We start from the raw sequence: 22,022 nt of genomic DNA, 5'->3' as shown, positions 1-22,022 counted from the left end.
CAGTAGATAACCCCTGCTCACCCTCTAGGTAGCTTGGCTCGAGCAGGCAGGCTTATCCCCAAGGCAATGTGTATAATAAAAGCACTTAACACCAACAATGACCCCCAATCCACCACAAACTGAGACCACACAGGTAAGTATATTTATAAAAATATAACTTTATCTATTTGCAGCAATTTAAAAATCAACAATTCACAATGGTTGCTTCTTGATGAAAGGTTGCACTTAATCTTGATGGTTACTCATAATTAGGAAGTTCTTAAATATAAGAATGGTCTCTAGTCACTGTAATCAGTATGAAAACAAATACCTTTGCCTTATCTCGACTCAGCTCTTCGTGTCTCTTTAATTCAGCACTGCAAACAATGTCACGCGCCCACAATCCACTGCTGATTATGTCGCATATTACATCATTCATGACATGGTCAGTGACATATATATATATATTAAAGCTCCAAAGTTGCCCACGTGGCAGGAGCGCACTCAGGGAACAGCTAATGCTATGTAGTTGCCACCAGTTCAGGAAATGCAGCCTGATGCGTTTCGGTGAAAATCTCTTTTTCAAAGGCTGTTGAATCTGCATCCCACGACTCATCCACACCTTAAAGTACGATCAGCAGCCTTCTGATAGGCTGGCTTCTCCCACAGGTTTATTGTGTGTATGTAGTGTGGCATGCTTTTACCCTTAATGGGTGTCGAAGAGTGCAGGGTCACAAATTCACGCCCTGGATGGGCCTCCTGAGCCGGGGCATCTGGATTCCAGCGCTGGTCTCTTCTCCCCTATATATATATATATATACATATAATTAGGTCATGTGATCAAGCGCTCTGTGAAGCGCGAAACGCGTCGTGATGACTATGGGAACACCATCTGCTAAATAAATCACCAATTTGCACAAAATTTTGGGTTCGAGTCCGTTTTTGCAGCTGTCCGGAAAGCTCTGCGCTCCATCGGATTATTCTTGGAATATATATATATATATATATATATAACCTACTGGCGGTCGCCAGTAGGTAGTTATAGTTAGGATTGTTTTCCATAGGAAATCTTCAACATTCTATTTGGAATAACTTTGGCCCTGGTGGATGAGTCTTTGCGAATTTCTCAAAGAAGATGGCTAGGTTCGCTGCACTCCTTCCCTGAAAGTTTGGGGGGGATTGGTCAAGTGGGGGCTGAGATAAAAGGGGGGTCCCAAAACGTGTTTTCTCCATGTTATTTTCCATAGGACCTTTAGACTCGGCTACAGGTCGAACGGGTGAATGGATTTATAAGAAATTTGGCAAAACTGTACAGTCCGGCTCGCAGATTACGCTTTTTTTGGAATGGTGTAAATCCGTTCAGTAGTTGCTGAGGAAGTTAAAGTTAAAGTCAATTATATATCTATACGCTCGCACACGTGCGCGCACCCAAACGGCTGCGCGCGCGAGCGGAATTTTGCTGCGTGACGTCTGTTAACGTTCGATTCGAAGGAAATCAGGAAGTGTGGACCGCCATTTTGTCATTGCGAGTAAATATATTGTTGATTTCAAAGCATTGGAATATGGAAAGGGGAGAAGGTAGAGATTGTTTTGCTGCGTAGGTTTTCTCAGGGTGTGCAGTAAGGCCCTTAAAGGCGAAAATATATATATATATATTTTGTTTTTTAAAGTTGCGTGGTGCGCGCACTCGGTCGCGCACACCTTTTTACAAGAGTGTGAAAATGGAGATAAATCAGAAGTTTGAGTGCTTAGATATAAGGTGGCTCTGAAAAGAGCCATTGTGTTAATTGAGTGTTTTCTGCATTTATAAGTAAGTACCGATGCAGAGCCTGATGTTGCAGAGGAAGATTCTGTTTCCCTCATTCGTGAAATGAACACCGTCTCTCCTATAGACGTCTTGCATGTGGTATCGCAAGTTGTTGTGGTAAATAGAACCCATGCTATAATCTCTGAGGAACGCAGAAACAGATTTATTTACATGTCTCCTTGCTTTCTCAAATTGTGCACAATGTTGATTGGACCAATTCCATTTCTGTCTTTGGCATATATTGGAATATACTAAGGCAGATCGAGGAAAAAGGGTCATCAATTGTCGAAAGGTGTCTTTTAGAAGCATTTCCAGACCTACCCCAGTGATTGTGCCTAGATCGTTCCCACCACAGTGCACAATTATAAGGTCTGGTTCTGGGAGATGCATAAAAGTTTTCACCAATGGAATCAATTGGTGACATTTCAATCCTCTTTTGGAAATCCATGTTATGTGTACATTTGATAAGCTGAGGTTGCAAATTCGTCTGCTTACTGCATATTTTTCACTCCAGTGAATATAACTGTGTCCTATTAGCCAGACCTTCATTTTCAAGGGATTTGTAGTCGTCCTCCGATCGGTTCTGGAAGTGGATTGGTAGTTAGAAGTTGAAATTCTAAATAAAGAAAAAGGAAGAGGCTGGGTGTGGTTTAAAAAATAAAAATGATTGGTTGATTGTAAGAAGTGGAGATTGAACAGTACGTTGCATGTTAATGTTTATGTTAAACGAAAAGTACTATTGGGTGTGAAAAAAAAAGACATGTAACAGAGCTGTGGATTGGCAGGTGTTTCTGGAGGGAAAACAGTGTTGTTAGTTTGCTGTAGAACGTTGAGATATGAACTTTTGACCTGTGCCTTCAGCCAGGTGCAGAATGAGGTGTTACCATGGAAACATCCAGAGATGGCAGTGGGTGATGGGTGACTTTTATGTGACATTGAAAATATTGTGAGGGAGAACCAACTGAAATGTAAATGCTTACGTTACGCGCTCCGCGCCGCGGATTGCTTCCGGGAAGCTGCGCTTCGCGCCTCGCGCACCGGAGCACTTCCGGGTGCGCTAACGCGGCGCGTCATATGACGGATTACGCAACAACGCGATACGTCGTTGGGGCTCCACCGGAACTGATCGAATTGGTAGTCTACAGTGTTTCTGGATGTTTCAGACTGATATAGTTAAATATCTGAAGTCCATCTCTGCACTCGATGGAGATACAGGTCGTCGATCAGAAGATGTGCTGGCCACCTCTAATGGTAATAGCGTGGCCAGGGCTCTTGTCGTTGCCTCTGCAAATTGCAGAGGGTGCACTTGTTTGACATGCCGCACCATGGTATGTATGGAAAAGGAATATTTTTTTGCTGGATTTCTTCTTGAGAGAACCAAGTCACATATCGTGCAGGTTACTTTTGGTGCATTCACTTTCTTTTGATCTTCAGGATAAGTGAAAAATTGCCAGATGAAAGATTTATTTTTTCTTATTAAAGGTAGTCGATCATTTTGGTCAGATTCGGAAGATGAATGAGATACGGTAGCCATTTCACCAAAGTCTTCCGAAAGATGTAGGACGTTGTTCTCTCTTGAGAGTAGAAAAGATAGTGAGGGAAGTGGGTGAAGTGCTGCGTGTAAATTCCAGAATTGAAACTATTAAGAACCATTTGAAAGTGTTGTTTTCATGTTGCAGCAGGCTGCCATGTAAATAGTTATTTAATAAAACGTTTTACCCTGTTACTTTGCTGGTGTGTTGTGTATCTTTATAATATTTGTCGTTATTTTGGGTGGGGTGGGCAGCGGAGCCTAGCTGTCTTGCAGCCATCATGACGTTGAGCTCGGTTCCTCTCACTAGTTTCATATTTCTCATGAGGGGTTGTTCCTAATTTTTCTATTTTAGCGAGGTCAAAAAAAGATCTCATCAGTGGCCTACTGATTTTGCTCGATTCCTTTTGTTTTTTCTAACGATTTATATGTTATAGTTTGCTAGCACGATACAGCGGCTAGTCCGCATTTTATATATATGTCCTTTTTATTAGGGGTGTCCTCCGGTGGAGTCAGACGATCTACCTCTAATAAACGGTCCGGGTTGAACCAACTACCATCCTGATTTTGTATATCTTCTGAGTTGGATTTAAGTACACAATTGTTAAAGTATGAAACGTTTTATATTTCTAAAAAAAATACCAAGGTGTGTACATCCGGTAACGCACGAAGGTTTAAAAAGACATTCGGCTCCATTTACTGAAAAGTTTCATAAGAATAAAAAAGAAGTCTAGGTACAGTCTCTTTGACGTAGTTTAAGTTCTTTGAGGGGTGTATGAAGAAATTCAATAAGTTCAAATCGCAAGGTTTTTACGAAATATATAGGCAGGTGCGCGCACTCGGTCGCGCACGAAAGCCTGAAAATGCGATATCCATTTTATTGACAACTGTTGCCGAGAGTGCGCACACCGGGTCGCGCACGAAAGTTTAGTAAGGCTATTTTTATTTACAGACAAATTTTAATGTGTTTAAAAAAAGGCAAGGTACAGACTTTCGAATTCTGTATTGCTTTACAAGGAGTCTCTATGCAACTTGAACAGTGAAGAAAACGGCTTGTTTTCGAAAAAAATATTGCCAGAACTTTATTGCCAAAAGTATAGGTTGCATACACGACATTTTTCTGAATTAGCATTTTAAAAACCAATGAAATTCACAGAAAAAACCATAGGTTTTACACACGTTATAGTTAGGAAGTAGCATTTAAAAAACCTATGAAATTCACTGAAAAAACCATAGGTTTGACACATGTTATAGTTAGCTGGAAATTTTACTGACATAAAACCAATGAAATTCCACGTTATAGTTAGTTGGACTCACTATAACTTGCGCGTGCAATGCACTGCTGATGACGTCACATATTACATCACTCATGACATGGTCAGTGACATCACTCATGACATCACTGATGACACCATCCTTGTGACATAGTGACAGACCTCCTTTCACTGTAATGTAACCCTTGAAACACATATTCAAAAATAGAAACTGAAATTTAAAAAAAAATGGAGATACCCATATCAGTTACAACAAGTAATTCAGTAATTCCACCATCTATATACACATCCACTCATTCACCAACAGTTCTATATAGTCACTCATACATATACTCACTCATCATATAAAGTGATACACCTATACATCCTGTTACACACCGACAGTCATCGAAAAGTTACTCACACACATACTCACACGTGCAAATAAACTATTGAACATCCATTTATTTGAATATAGAGTTATACACACACTTCCACCTTACTTCTATTGAAAATTACACATATTTATTCTCTTAAACAATCACTTATAGAAACACATACTTATTTAAACAGGAACTCTTACAATCTCTTACTCTCACATATACTCACTTATATACATCAATATTCACATATACTAGATTAAAACATATGTCGTTACTGATAAAGACACTAGTGAGACAGTCATTCACTCATTAACAAACACATATACACACTCATCCACCCATACAGTCCTGCACATATGCTGTCTTCAAAACACATACAAACAGAGAGTCAGTCACTCATGCATCTATGTGCTAAGTAATACCCCCACCAAACCATATAGACACTCATACTGATACTAAGAGAAACATCTAATAACCCATATACATACGCATGTAGCTACTTACCAACACATGTAGCCACTTATACACAAAGTGAAACACTAATATATATATTTAAATATTTAAACATTACTCACTAATATTTATTTTTCAGAAAGACACATATTCACTGGATGGTGTCATCAGTGATGTCATGAGTGATGTCACTGACCATGTCATGAGTGATGTAATATGTGACGTCATCAGCAGTGCATTGCACGTGCAAGTTATAGTGAGTCCAACTAACTATAACGTGGAATTTCATTGGTTTTATGTCAGTAAAATTTCCAGCTAACTATAACATGTGTCAAACCTATGGTTTTTTCAGTGAATATATATATATATATATATATATATATATATATATATATATATATATATATATATATATATATATATATATATATATATATATATATATATATATATATATATATATATATATTACCTACTGGCGGTCGCCAGTAGGTAGTTATAGTTAGGAATTTTTTCAATACAAAATCTCAAAATTCTATTTGGATTAACTTTGGCGCCTGAAAATTTCCTCAAATTTGCCTCGTCGAGCTCCGGTCCTACCCTGAAAGTTTGGGGGGGATTCGTCAAGCGGGGTCCGAGATAAAAGGGGGGTCCCAAAACGTGTTTTCCCCATGTTACTTTCCATAGGGCGGTCGAACTCACTTTTAGCCCGAACGGCTGAATGGATTTCCACCAAACTTTGCCAAATTGTAGGGACTGGTAGCCCGATGTGCCTTTGCTATGTCTCAAGATATGTGCTCCAGTGGTTTTTGAGTAATTTAGGTTCAAAAATATATATATATCTATGGCAGCGCCCCGGTACGCGCACCGGGGCGCGTACCGGGCGCGCTACGCGACCTGCGTGCGGAAAGCTGATTGGCTCTCGGGTGTCTGTAAACATTCCAAACAGTTCGGAGCGGCCGCCATCTTGTGTCTCAGTAGGATCGAGACACAAGAGGTGGCTAAAACAAAGGGGGAATTGACCATAATGGGGCAGAGTAGACCCCCCCTTAACCCCCTAGGTTTGATGTGGGGGCCATAAAAGGGCCACGCGGGGCAAAAAAAATAACAAAAAATTTTGATTTTCGTGGGGGGAGCGCCCGGTACGCGCACCGGGGAGCGTACCATGGGGGAAAAGAATGACAGTTTTAAAAAAAAGTAGCTGTTTTAAAAAAAAAAAAACATTGTGGTTTTTTTTCTATATATATATACATACACATACATATATATAAATGCATATGCATATATATGCATATATGTGTATATGTGTGAGTGTAGAGAGAGGTAAAGAGGTAGAGGTGTAGAGGTAGAGAGGTAGAGGTAGAGAGGTAGCGAAAGAGAGGTAGAGACTAGTAGAGAGAGAAGTAGAGAGGTATAGAGTAGAGAGTGAGTAATAGAGAGTAGAGAGTGAGTAGTACAGAGTAGTAGAGAGCAGTAGAGAGAGTAGCAGAGAGTGAGTAGTAGAGAGTAGTAGAGTAAATAGTAGAGTGAGTAGTAGAGAGTGAGTAGTAGAGAGTAAGTAGTGGAGTGAGTAGTAGAGAGCAGTAGAGAGTGAGTAGTAGAGAGTAGTAAAGAGTGAGTAGTAGTGAGTAGTAGAGAGTGAGTAGTAGAGAGTAGTAAAGAGTAAGTAGTAGAGTGAGTAGTAGAGACTAGTAGAGAGAGAGTAGTAGAGTGAGTAGTTGAGACTAGTAGAGAGAGAGTAGTAGAGAGTGAGTAGTAGAGAGTAGTAGAGAGTGAGTAGTAGAGTGAGTAGTAGAGAGTGAGTAGTAGAGAGAGAGTAGAAGAGAGTGAGTAGTAGAGAGTAGTGGAGAGTGAGAAGTAGAGAGTGAGTAGTAGAGAGTAGTAGTGAGTAGTAAAGAGTGAGTAGTAGAGAGAGAGTAGTAGAGAGTGAGTAGTAGAGAGTAGTAGATTGTGAGTAGTAGGGAGTAGTGAGCAGCGAGTAGTAGGGAGTGAGTAGTAGAGAGAGAGTAGTAGAGAGTAGTAGAGTAGTAGAGAATGAGTAGTAGAGAGTGAGTATTTGAGAGTAGTGGAGTAGGAGAGAGTAAGTAGTAGAGAGTAGTGGAGAATATTCCAAAGTTTGGCACAGCACCACTTGTACAATGAGTCCAATCAAATCATATCACTTAGAGTCCTTATTGAAGCGCTGAATCTTGGTGTATATTCAAATGCTTTTATTTTCCTTAAGTTTATGTACCACAGCCAGCCGAAACGTTTTGTTCTGTATGTACAACAGAACTTCTTCAGGGCGTTCTTATTTCCTTCAAGTTATGTTGGTATCCTGTTGTCATATAACTAGATATTTCTTCCAAATGTTAGACGAGACGTAAGTACATTCTTATTCAAAGTGACTAGGTATCAATTTTACCCACACAATTCGGGCAGACTTGAGTAATTTATAGCATCCTCAAAGTCAGTCTTTCAAAAATTCCAAAGTATAGGAAATGATAATCCAAATCCAAATGTTTCTCAAGAAAAGTCATTTTCAATCGTTCGGAATATCGGTGTTTGGGCAGATATGACCCAGGGACCCCCAGTATGCAAGGGGAATTAGTCCCCCCTCTGCAAACGCGCCAGTGGCCTGCATTGCAGAGAGGTGTAAAAAGGGTGTGGCCTCATTACACCTCTCTGCAATGCAGCCCCCTGGCGCATACTGGAGGCTCCTGGTGGGCTAGTTGGCCCCCAGGGACCCTCAGTATGCAAGGGAAATTAGTTCACCCTCTGCAAACGCGGCAGGGGGCTGCGTTGCAGAGAGGTGTAACAAGGGGCATAGCCTCATTACACCTCTGCAATGCAGCCCCCTGGCGCATACTGGAGGTTCCAGGTGGGCTAGTTGGCCCCCAGGGGCCCCCAGTATGCAAGGGGAATTAGTTCCTCCTCTTCAAACATGCACTGGGGCTGCGTTGCAGAGAGGTGTAAAAAGGGTCGTGGCTTCATTACACCTCTCTGCAATGCAGTCCCCTGGCGCATACTGGAGATTCCTGGTGGGCTTTCAGGTCTTATATAGTTAGGAATTAGCTTTAAAAAAACCTTTGAAATTCACTGAAAAAAACATAGGTTTCACACCAGTTATAGTTAGGAATTAGCATTTAAAAAACCTATGAAATTCACTGAAAAAACCATAGGTTTCACACCAGTTATAGTTAGGTATTAGCATTTAAAAACCTATTAAATTCACTGAAAAAACCATAGGTTTCACACCAGTTATAGTTAGCTGGAAATTTTACTGACATAAAACCATTGAAATTCCACGTTATAGTTAGTTGGACTCACTATAACTTGCGCGTGTAATGCACTGCTGATGACGTCACATATTTCATCACTCATGACATGGTCAGTGACATTACTCATGACATCACTGATGATATCATTCAAAAATAGAAACTAAAATTTAAAAAAAAAGAGATACCCATACCAGTTACAACAACCAATTCAGTAATTCCACCATTTATATACACATCCACTAATTCACCAACAGTTCTATTTAGTCACTCATACATATACTCACTCATCATATGTAGTGATACACCTATACATCCTGTAACACATCGACAGTCTTCCAAAAGTTGCTCACACACATACTCACACATGCAAATAAACTATTGAACATCCATTTATTTGCATATTCAGCTATACACACACTACCACCTTACTTCTAAGGAAACTTACACATACTTACTCTCTTAAACAATCACAGGAACTCTTACAATCTCTCACTCTCACATATACTCACTTATATACATCAATACTCACATATACTAGATTAAAACATATGTAGTTACTGATAAAGACACTAGTGAGACAGTCATTCACTCACTAACACACACATATACACACACATCCATCCATACAGTCCTGCACATATGCAGTCTTCCAGTTAACCAATCATTTTTTTAAAAAAAAACATCCATTAAGACACTTATTGAAACATTTATTCTTCCATTGACCTTTACATATACATATATAAAACATGTTTATTTTTCAGAAAGACACACATTCACTGGATAGTGTCATCAGTGATGTCATGAGTGATGTCACTGACCATGTCATGAGTGATGTAATATGTGACGTCATCAGCAGTGCATTGCAGGCGCACAAGTTATAGTGAGTCCAACTAACTATAACGTGGAATTTCAATGGTTTTATGTCAGTAAAATTTCCAGCTAACTATAACTGGTGTGAAACCTATGGTTTTTTCAGTGAATATATATATAAAATGTCATATCACATATCGTTTAAGCAGCATTACCCTCACTGCAGTTATTACCCTCATGAGGAGGGGGCACCTACTCATGTCAGTAATGACTGAAAGGAAGAAGAATGGAGTCAAAGTAACTAAATCACCACTAATTCATTAAAACACTTAACAGCTGTTGCTAGGTAGTTGTCTGATTTTAGGTCTCTATTGTATCTAGCAAAAGTGTATCACAGAAAACACACAGACCTTAATGATTCGCCCTCCGCCATCTTACACACACACACACACACACACACACACACACACACACACACACACACACACACACACACACACACACGCCACACAATGCAGTTCGGAATAATTAAATGAACAGATCTGCAGACAACTGCAAAATGAAAACTTCTTAGGCGAAGCGTTTCTTTATCCGTTCATCATTAAAGCAAAATTGTTTCAATATTAGTCCACAGATAAAGATATATAATGTTTTACTTTAGCAGGACTGCATTATGTCAAGAAGGGCAGGGGTCTAGAAATGCTAATTTGGGTGAGTGCCACAATATTAACTGAATCATAAATTGCGCTCTCGTCTTTGAACTGCAACTAGTGTAACGCATTTCTGGCTCACTTTATTGTTTTACGGGTTCATTCGTCAGCCCTCCACGCCTTTTGATCTTCCCTTATCGTACAAAATGGACTTTTCTGTTTGAAAATGGCGATCCGTCTCTAGTGAAATACAATGCCTTGTCCAACTGCCAGCCCGTGCCGCGTTCAGAGCTACCTTGGCACACCCGCTGGGCATTCATTGTACATGACGGCATGTGTTCTCCTCCCTTCGCCCCTCCCTCACACACATTCAAAGGGAGGCCAGGCATATTTCTGGTACTACATCACAAGCGGTGCCCGCGGAAATACGCGGGTCTCTGTGACACTGCTCACTTCAGGGAAGCTGGCACCGCATTATCTAGGCTGTCACCACGTTGTTAAGGAGGCCTAACTGGGAACAAAACGTTATTCCCACACTCCCCCTCAGACGTTTGCGTACCTTGGCGAAGCAATATTCAGTTTCAGCCTGTCTTGAATGCTTTTTATTTCAGCACACTACCGTGACGCGGAAGCTACTTCCGGAAGTGATTATAGCAGTAACTATTTCGTTAGATCTCTTCATATTACTTGCATGTAAAACATACAAAGGCAAAAGATTTGACTTTCAATTTATAGTGAAACGCTTCTGTCACTGTGTGGTTCCCTCATTTCACCTGTCCTCATTTGAGCGCACACTGGGGTATGCATCTGAATTGGGATCCTTATAGTTTCAGCAATTCAATCAATTAATCAACCAATTTCAAACCTTATACGGAAGCTTTTTACGAACCATAAAAGTAAGTCACAGTACAAAGATACATTGAAACAGTTCAGAATACGTCAAATGCAAAAACGCGATCTGTTATCAAAGCAATGACCTACAGGAGTGTATGGCAGTCTTTAAAAAAGTAAACACAAGGAGATGATGGACGGAGCACTGAAACTTTTCAGACACTCACCCCCCAGTCACAGATCTGGGTTGAATCCATCATCGTTCTTTAGCTCACTTCATATTACTACTAACAGCAGTACAAGTATTGTTGGAAGGACTTTAGGGATATTCAGGATGCACAAATTTAAATCACGAACTAAACAGAGGGGTAAGGAATGACCCAGGGAAACTGAGTTACCCATTAAATAAGAAATGAATTTGAATAACGGTTGGAACCTTGAACTAGGTAAATTAGTGAAATCATTATTGCAGAAATTTACATTGTACAGGACTTAATTGTTATGGCTTAGAAACTATTCAAGTGACTCTCAATTACTTTTGAATTACCCCCAGTGTTTATGCTTACCCAAATAGCCAATTCCCCCGAGGCATGTCCACTGAGAAAAAGCATTGGTACCATCAAATTGTGTGGGAAGCATGTCCCATGTTTCCTGAAATAGGATTACATCATAATTCCTGATGAAACTTTGCCACTCCGCTATATGAATCTTTGATTTAAGGCCCGCTACATTCCGACCTAATATTTTCAAACAAGTATTACAAACAGTCCTTTTAACGCATGGTACATCAATATGATGTTTGGGAGTGTTAAGAGTTAAAGATGGTAATGCGCTCTTAATTGTGCTGAATATTTGGGGATCAAACTCTTGCCCGATTGCTATGCCAGTGTTGTTAGGGTTAGTGATTGATATGAGTGTTACAGCCTTTGCCTTGAGAGGGGTTAAATCGTTCTTCACTTCATACTGCCAGGGCATTGTAAACACTTCCTGTAGTCAATCCACATGCTCAAGATTCCTAAGTACACAAAAAGCATTTGAGCAAGTAATGATATTAGGAGGGTGCATCATTTGGAAAGGAGAGTCTCTAGGAAAAACAGCTGGCCTGTAGAAATATCCTTAAGGCAAAGTAACAATCACAGTTTCATTATGCATATGATATTCATTTTCACAGAACATGTTCTGCACACTTTCAGGCCTTTTAAAAGAGTCACCCTGGATATTCTTCTGAGAGTGGCCCAGACAGCCCACCCTCCTCACCATTACAATTTCATTTAGGCCCCAAGTAGTTTTTAAACTTAGACAACCAATGCCCAATCTTGCTCTGAAGTTGATTCCACAACTCCTGCTGTCTTCTTTTAAGTGAGGGACCCCAGCCAAGATTCAAACATAAAGGCATGCTGCAGTGGGGAGAATTTAAATATATGTACAAGTGGCCATTACATAACGGCCATTGAATTGATTTGATGGATTTGCCATTGACTGTGCGTTTCTTAGTGAGGCATTATGGAGCTGAGGGTTGATATTAGAATTGATAACAGGTGAGCACCTAGACACAACACTGGACTGTATGCTCCCTGTGCCAACTGAAGGAGCCATTGGATTATTACTCATAGCCTGTAATTAGTTGTCTTCAGAGTATGAGTTAACTGGAGTAATCGGAATAATTGAGACAATTGGGCATGTAAATTACCATGAACACACAACCAGCATCCTTTGGCTTTTCAGGGGTTACCAGCTTAAGCGAATTGTCCAAAAGGTTCTCAATGCGACTCAATCGATCTGTCAGTGGTTTCAGTTTTTCTTCAAAAGTGGACTCAACCGTAGCCAAATATGTGTCTGATCATATGGATTCAGGTGTTTGGGGATCACAGGTCAGGGTAGTAGTAGACATGAAAGATATAGTAGGGGGCACAAATGGTTTAATACAGGAAAAGATTTAGTTAGATAGGTTAGAGCGTTGGCTGTTGTGACAGCGAGGAAGCTGTTTCCTTTTAACTTTCACACTTTTACCGGGACGTTTCCTTTTGCCTTCCTCTTCCGTTTTGCCACTAAGATTGGGTGTTTTGATTCCGTCATGTGACAGTCTTTCTGGATAGACAAATAAGAGGTTTCCTCAGCTATAACAATATCATTTACAACCCCAGAATCTGATGGTATTAATTCTTCGTTATTTTCTGCTTCACCCACATCATCCAGAGGGCATAGATTTAGGCCACGGACAGCCCCATGGGGTTCAAAGGACGATGCCTATGCTTTGCTAAGTCTATTTCTCAAGCCACAATCCCAATAGCCTGCTCAAACATACTTTCAATAGTAACTGTTGAATGCACGGCCGCAGCATTCACACCAGCTCTCCATTTTCCCATATATTTACTTCTCTCAGCTCTATGATGTGATGGAGCTGATCACCATCTGGGGCTACTGCTCTTGCTGCTCAAGCCAGAATGCCAAGAACAGGAGCCCGACTGCGCCTCGTCCGGCTGCTGGCGGACGCAGATGGGCCAGCCCTTGGCCTGGGCTTTGCCCGGGCACATCCCACGTAACAGGAGTGTCACACCCTATAATATGCACTGGAAGCACTGGGAGGTATGGGGTGTGTAGTCCCCCCCCCCCCCCCCCCGAGTGGTGCCCTAATCCACAGCATGGCTCACCTCCCAGCAAACACGGAGTTCTCAAGCTCCCCAATAATTATCGCAACTTGTGGGGAACAAAAAACATTAATTACCAGTTTTTTTACACTGGACTGAGGTCAAATCCATAGTTTTAATGCAACACCCCCAAGTTTAAGGAGCAGAATCGAAATGATGCAGTAATGCTGTGCCCAGTACATACCACCCCCTGCAGAATGTATATTAATTAGATGTTGTGTTATGGCAGGGAATATCAGCCAAATGTTAATCCTGTCCATATCATATGTATAGTTTTACAAGACTGTATTAAGGAAAAGCATAATACTAATGCACTTATCGAGAGAACATACCCCACGCACCAACAGCACCAAACAATACCCTCTCTCAAACTCACAAAGTCCTCCAAACACCAAATCGACAATCTGCACTCTTGTCTATGCTCTTCGACACCCATGCACTCACCAAACATATCACGAACGCCAGGCACCCGCTACATGACAATGCCTCGAATCAACTTCACCAACACCATCATGGACTTTGTCACACCACTTGCCCTCATTGATGCTTGCGATTGTATACTAGTTGAATATCTGAACTTCCACCTGGAAGGTCACGCTGACTACAACTCATCGAAGAGCTTAGAGGTCTCTACCTTACCCATCAAGTAAAGGGACGTACCCCCATCCCCGTACACCTCCTGGACCCCGTTTTCACCACCTTTCACAACATCCAAGTTGACAAGCCCACACTAGTCTCCTGGACAGACCACTCCTTTGTCAAGTTCAGCATCCAAGTACTGGTCCAACACACATGCACCACCACTAGACCAGCCCGGCAAAACTGAAATAATATCACTTTCAAGGACTCAAATGCAGCTCTCAACACCCACCAACCCGAACACAGCAACAGCCCCCCAAAGCCATCAAGTATTTCAACAATTGAAACACATTCCCTGCAGACTCCCTGGCCTTTTCAAACACAGCAATACAACAAGATCTAGAATCCATGGCTGTTGATATATAAAGAAACGCAGACTGATAAAGCACCACTGCAAACAACTGGAGCACAAATGGGGAATGAGCCTGGCAATGCAGACAGCTGCACGTTCAAATATGCCTTGAGACGCTACCACCAATTGATATGGACCACTGAACGCATTGCTCTAGCAGACAGCATCAACTGAAGCAAAAACCAAACTAACCAAATACCTCAATGATCACCAACTCCTCGAAACCACTCAGTCAGTCAAGCTTCAGATCCAACCATGGAAACTGCTCTTATCACCATCATGGATGACATCTGCATGACCATGGACAGAGGGGACACTGCAGCCCTCATCCAACTGTACCACTTTGCATTGTTTGACGTGGTCTCCCACCCCATCCTCATCAAAGACCTACACTACATTGGAATCCAAGAACCTACACTCTGATTGATCTACTCCTTCCTGACTGGAAAGAGCCACCCGTCAGATTAGCACCATAAACCATGGATGTCTGTGACCTCATCTGCAGAGTTGCTCAAGGATCCTCTCTAAGTCTGACCCTCTTCAATGCATACAAGATCCCCCTAACCAGCATCATCCGCACTCACAACATCAATGTCCTCTCCTACGCCAAGGACATGAAACTCATCCTCTCCCTCATGAACAAGACCCCCTAATACTTGGATCAAGTTAAATGCATGTACGACTGAAGTCGCCCACTGGATGAAGAACAACTGTCTGAATCCCATCACTGACAAAACTGAAATTGTGATCCTTGGGAAGAGCGATTCACCACAAGACTCCAGTGGAAAACAGGACTAGGACCGACCCCCGCCACCCATACCAAGAACTTCAGGATCATCATTGACAGCAAACTTTTTTTTTTTTTTAAATACATTTTTATTGCAGATGCACAGACACAAGAAGGATCACTTCGGCTATGTCATACGTGCAGGAAGTCAGTACATACAAAAACAAAAGAATCCAGAAACCCCCCAATTCTCATCAGTGCTCAAGGCAACAGTCAGTTTATCCACACATAAAGTTCGTTTCGGCGGAGCCCCGCCTCAGCATGGAGGGTGTCCATGGTAATCATCCGGGCATCTGCTTTTTTTTACCAAGCCCCCCACCTCCCCCCACAACACAACAGAACAATGCGAGGGAAATTGAAAAAACATCTTCACATATAACATGTATCAGGATAGTCATGATAGTAGTATATGCGGTTCCCATCAGCCCCAGCCCTCCCTCCCGCGCCCGGTAGTCAATTGGCCCCAAGACAGTCAAACAGATGGTGCACGCCCGGCACAGTGGGTCCACTCCAGACATGTCCCGCCGCCCGTCCCAGTATTCCTCCAAACTCTGGGTCCACACGTAGGTCTCCCTACCCCGGCCCACTCTCCAACCCATGGTACTGTCTCCATTTTGACCAGACCCTTTTAAACTCTTTTGGGCAGCCCCTCGATTTATATGTCACTCGCTCCGCCGCCATGTAGAGGTCCAGACCCCTCCTCCATTCCTCCAGGGTAGGTACGGACTCCACCCCCCAATACTTTGCAATGTCTCATTTCGCTACCACTAGGGCCAGCGTCAGGAACGTCAGCAGGGGGTGGGGGAGGTCAACATCATTAGTCATTCCCAGGATGGCCAGTTTGGGTTCCTGGTCAAGCGGTACCGCCAGGACCTCCCTCAGTTCAGCAAAGACGAGCGTCCAGTAGGATTGTATTTTGCCACACGCCCATAGAATATGAAAGAAGTCCCCCCCTCATGTAGGCAACGTAGGCACCTGTCATCTGATGTTTTCCCCATCTTAAACAACCTGACCCTATCAAGTATGTCCTGTGAAGCACATTATATTGGATCAGGCGGAGTCGGGACTTAATGGCCACTTCCCTTGGGTGCATAAGGATTAGGTCCCAGTCAATCTCTTCCAATGCACCTACGTCATGTTCCCACGTGGCCCTGAGCTTCGCCAGATCCCCTAACATGTTGTTTGTGAGTGTCTTGTATGTAAAGGATACAGCCTTGTTGGGTATCTGCTCCTGCAGCAGTCTGCCTTCCAGTGGTGCATATTCCGGGAGACCCTCCAAAGGTATAGCCTGTGCCCTCCACGCATGTCGTAATCGGATGTATTTAAAAAACTGCGAGCGATGGAGCCCATATTCTGCCCTCAGGGTAGCAAACGACTTGAGCTCCCCCCTGGCGATGAAATCCCCCACCGTGGAGATCCCAATGTCATCCCATTGCTTAAAGCCATTAAGTTTACGCAATTCGTGGAGCCACGCGCAATGCCAAAGTGGAGTTTGCCGTGTGGGCTTCCGCTCCCAACCTGTGCGTTTCGTGGCCATTTTCCATGCTCGGAGCGTAATATTTGTGGCCGGGAGTAGGGGTTTTCTTTGTGGGCCACCGTATAGGTACGTGAGCAGATTATGTGGGGATAATTTTGCGCGTTCCAACACATATGTGGGGTGGCTCGCCGGGGCATGGAGCCAATCATTAATGAGGGAGAGATGTTCCGCCCAGTAATAGGCCTCAAGGTTTGGTAGGGAAATGCCGCTGTATTGGTGACGTTGAAGGGTAGTGAGCGCCACTCGTGGCTGTTTACCCAGCCAAATAAAGGATCGAAGATCAGCATGTATTTTGCGCAGAAGGTCGCCCGGAATTGGGTAATACTCGTTCTGCAGGGCGTACAAGTATTTGGGCAGTATCACCATTTTATACATCGCTGCCCTGCCCAGAAGGGTCAAAGGAAGCTGGCGCCACCGTGACATATCACTCGCGGAGTTCAAAAGTATTCTATCCACATTCTTAGAGCGTGACAATTCCATGTCCAGTGTGATGAATACCCCCAGATACTGGAAGCCCTCCGTAGACACCACCAGCCTATCCGGAAGGACGCCATCACCTGTGGCCCCTTTGGGATCGAAAAGGACGGACTTGTGCCAATTTATGGCGTACCCGGAGTAACCACCGTATCCGTCTATCTCCCGGAACAGTTCGGGCACAGTGGTTTGCGGGTCAGTGATATAGAGTAGGACATCATCGGCATAGAGGGACAGCTTCTCTTGAGTGTCGTCAGCGGGTGTAACTCGGAAGCCGGAGATTCTCTGATTTTGCCGTATCTTGGCCGCCAGTATCTCGATCGTCAGGGTGAAGAGAAGAGGCGACAGGGGACATCCTTGTCTGGTGCCTCTCTGGATTGGGATTTCGCGGGAGAGCGTCCCGTTCACCCTCACCCTGGCCCTTGGGTTAGTATAAAGCAGCTGTACCCAAGAGCGACATTTGGGGCCAAAACCGAATTTATATAAGGTGGCTTCGAGGAATGGCCAGTGCACGGAGTCGAAGGCCTTTTCAGCATCCAAGGAAAGGCTTCAGCCCGGCGATGGCAGTTTTAACTTCATCTAGAGAGATGTCGGCTTCTAGCTGGGGCAGGGCCTCATCGTCTATGCTGGGGAGATCCACCTGTAACATATAAAGGAGTGAGTCCTCACATGAGCCTAATTGTCTGGCCCTGTAAAAGCACTCGTAGTACGTTACGAATGTGTCTGCAATATGTGGATCCGAGCGCACAACCTTCCCCTGTCCATCAGTAACTTCATCCACCCACCTCGCCAATCGTTCTCTTCGACTAAGCCAGGCTAAGAGTTTACCAGATTTATCCCCCACGTCGTAGAGACGGTGCAGGGTGGCCAGATTTTGTGTTCTCGCCTCATCCGACACCAATTCCCGGTATCGGCTCTGAGTATCTAACAGCTTACGCAAGGTCGTTGTGCATTTAGTACGTAGGTGTTCCTTTTCCAACTCTACTATAGTGCGCTCTACAGTCCCAACTTCTTCCACTAGTTTCTTTCGCTCCTCCCCCAATCTGCCACTTATCCTATCTCTCAGCACCGGCTTCATCGCTTCCCACAGGGTCACCGCCGAGTCCACCGACCCCTCATTTTCACCCGTGTATCCGCCCTAACGCCTTTAAGGATCGACTTGTTCGCCAAGTCCCAGGCAGTGAGTCGCCACGTGGCCTCTTTCCTGCACCCAGGCCGGTCCATTTATAGTAATAAGGGCGAGTGGTCCGATAGTCCCCTTGCCAAGTATTCCGCCGTGTCCTCTGCGGTGAAGGTCTGTCGCGGCATAAAGATATAGTCCAGTCTGGAGAACACTTTGTGAGCTGCCGAGTAAAAGGAGTAGGCCACAGTCTGCGGGTGTAGCAGCCTCCAGATATCGGACAGGCCCATCTCAGACATAAATTGGGCCAGGGGAGTCTGGGTACCTCGGTTGTTGACCACCCCGGATCTATCCATAGCCCTGTCCATCACGTCGTTGAAATCACCCCCCACTATCTGTATGGTATCGGGGGTATCTAGAAGTATGGACGCAAGTAGCTTTAGCGCATTTGCCTGAAGTTTGGGCGGAGCATATACTGATACCAGAGTGTAGGTGCGCCTGCGCCATGTCCCCTGTATCCCCACGCATGTTCCTAACGGGTCCCCCCACGTGCGTGTGATAAGGAATGGGAAGGTATTCTTGACAACAATCGCTACACCCCTGGAGTCAGTAGTGTATCCCGCATGGCCCAGTACCTCATATCTTCCTCTCGCTATGAATGGACAGGCCGTGCCTCTCAAGTGTGTCTCCTGCAGGAAGATGACGTCTGGGCCTATTCTCTTCAAAAAATTGTTTACCAAACCACGCTTAATCTTATTCCCCAGACAGTTCACATTCCACGGCAGGACCTTCAGCGTTTCAGTGGTCATGGTTACAGCAGTAGGACACGTGCACCTCAAGACGCGGGGTTCAGTTGGCGGGCAAGCACTCGCAACGGTAGAACCACAAAATACTCCAGATCTCATGACTGTAATCCCCCCGCATCCCCCCCCAGAAGCAACCAAACAACACAAACAAGCCCTACCCCCCCACCCCCACCCCACCTGCACCACCCGGCCATCCCGCCCGTGCAACCATCGACGGTTCAGAATACCAGGGAGCAAGGGCTGTCGCCCACCCTTCAAACAACCCCACCTAGGAGATACCTAGTTGTCCAAAGTCACGTTTTGACGTGGAGTGTTCCCACCCCGCAAAACAAGAAAAACAGTACTTGTGTGTCCCTAGCAGGGAACTGCTAAAACAGAATCTCAGGTCCTTAGCCCCTCAGGAGTGAGAGTCTTGCGTTTCAGGTTCAGTGCCTTCCGTGGTGTTCGGCTCACCCTGTTCCAGTTCACGGATGGCCACAGCCAGTGGGTGAAGTGATGGCTCCGTGCGTTCTTCCATGTCCGACGCGGCTATATCTTCTTCCTGATCCATCCCGTTACCAGACCCGGGGAGCAGGCACCGGAATCTCGATCCCCGATCGGGGTCTCTGGCCGCAGCGGCAGCATCGTCACCCCGGCCCTCACCAGTTGCGCCCTGACGTGACGGATATGGAGTCCGTTGAGATTGCCTGTCTGCTCTTTGATGTCGTGAACGCTGCGACCTGTTTGGGCTTCGCCTGAAGTTGGCCACCGCGAGTTCCTCTCGGATCCTACGACCCTCCTCCTCCGCCTCTCTCAACAGGGGTCGCTCCTCCAGCCAGTGCCAGGCCTCCTCCGGGCGAGTGAAGAAATGCGATTTACCCTTGTATAGGACTTTTAGTTTGGCAGGGAAAAGTAGCATGTATGATATGTTCAGCGTTCGCAGCTTAGCCTTCACTGTATCGTAAGAGCGTCTTTGCTTTTGCACATCCTGGCTATAGTCAGGGAAAATCATGACAACAGTGTTCTCAAACTTAAGTTCTCCCATTTTCCGGGCTTCCCTCAGGATAAGGTCTCTATCTGCGTAATTCAGAAATCTCGCTATGATCGGGCGGGGTCTCGCTCCTTCTGGTGGCCTGGCCAGAAGTGCCCTGAGTGCTCTCTCAATCATGAAACAATTAGAGAAGGAAGCCTGTGGGAACATAGTCCTGAGCCACGAGTGAAGGAAGGCCGCAGTGTCGTTCTTCTCAATCCCTTCCCTCAGGCCCACGAAGCGCAGGTTGTTTCGGCGAGCCCTGTTCTCCGCATCATCTACCCGCCACAGCAGCTGCCTATGCGAGGCCTGTAGTTCCGCCATATCTTTCTTGAGGGAGGAAACAGATTCTTCCGTCTCGGAGATCCTGGTCTCCGTTGCGCCCACTCGGTCCGACAGGTTCCGAAAGTCTTGGCGTAGCAGGAGGACTTCCAATCCCACTTCCCCGATCTTGGTTTCAAGGGCAGCTCTAGAGTCTTGAATATCAGTTCTGGAGGCCTGGATCGCCTTCAGGAGCATGGCGGTATCCGCGTGCGGTTCCCGTGCCCCTGCGGTCACATCCTTGTGAGTGCGTGTGGTGGTGAAGTTCTCAATGGACTCCTGCCTGGTGGATCGCGGCACAGGATCTCTCTTGCCCATATCGTCCACTCGGGGGTCCCCAATACCTGCAGTCCGGTAACAGGAGTACTGGGGCAACACAGGGTCCGGGGCCGGCCTCGTGTCTCGTCCGCTCCGCTCAGGCGCCTCGGCACACCGCCCTGTCCCGGGGGTCCTCCACCGGGTGAGCACCGCTGGACCGGCTCCCCCTCCGAAGCAAGGCCTCCGATGGTCCTCCGGGCGCCCCAGGGGGGACAAAGGGGGGGAGCAGCAGGCGACGGTCTGCAAGCCGCCAAGGCAGGGCCACTATCCAGCCAGCGGCCCTAGTTCTCGCTCAGGGTCTCGTGTGCCGTTGTCGTCGGTGCCGCCAGCGGGGGGGGGGGTTCAGGTCAGTCAGTAGCCCCTCCGCGACCCCCGTGGGGCAACGTCGGGCCCAGGCGCGATCTCCTCGCACCGGTCTCACAGGCCAGGAACAACGCTCGGCGGCAGGCAGCCGCAAATCCAGCCCCCGGCTTCACAGGCCTCGATCCGCTACAGCCCCCAAGGTTCGCCAGAGGGGGCCCCCAAGCGTGAAATGAAGGTTCAGGATCGTCCGCTCCCGTGCGGGAGGGGGAGCACGTCGCTCGCCGCTCCAGCAGCCCAACACTTGCTTCAGCCAAGGATCTCGACGTTGCTGGTCGCCGCCATCTTGGGTGCCTCGGGTTTCGGGGGAGAATCTTCCGAGTAGTTCGCCTCCGCAGCAATGCAGAACCGAGCCGAAGGGCTGTATAGATGCCTTCAGCCTTCCTCCACCTTCCCATCCAAGTTTCGTGAAGTTTTGCAGGCTATTAGATAGTTAGATCGCCGGATCAGGTGCAGTTTTGCCGGGAGCTACGCCGAGGCACGTCTTACTCAGCCATGCAGCTGGCCACGCCCCCCGATTGACAGCAAACTTGACATGGTCACCTAAGTCAATGCTGCCACCACCTCATGCTTCCAACCCCTGCAGATGCTGAGGAAAAATTTCAAATGGCTTCCACAGTGGCGGTTTGTACATAGGGGCGTTTGGGCGCCGCCCCCCTGCTTTCTCGCCGTGCGAGAAGGCAGAAACAAATGG

The sequence above is a fragment of the Lissotriton vulgaris genome, chromosome 8 (genome assembly GCF_964263255.1).
Source record: "Lissotriton vulgaris chromosome 8, aLisVul1.2, whole genome shotgun sequence".
In the NCBI taxonomy this organism is placed as follows: domain Eukaryota; kingdom Metazoa; phylum Chordata; class Amphibia; order Caudata; family Salamandridae; genus Lissotriton; species Lissotriton vulgaris.
The sequence above is the reverse complement of the archived record's forward strand: the minus strand, read 5'-3'. Positions refer to the sequence as shown.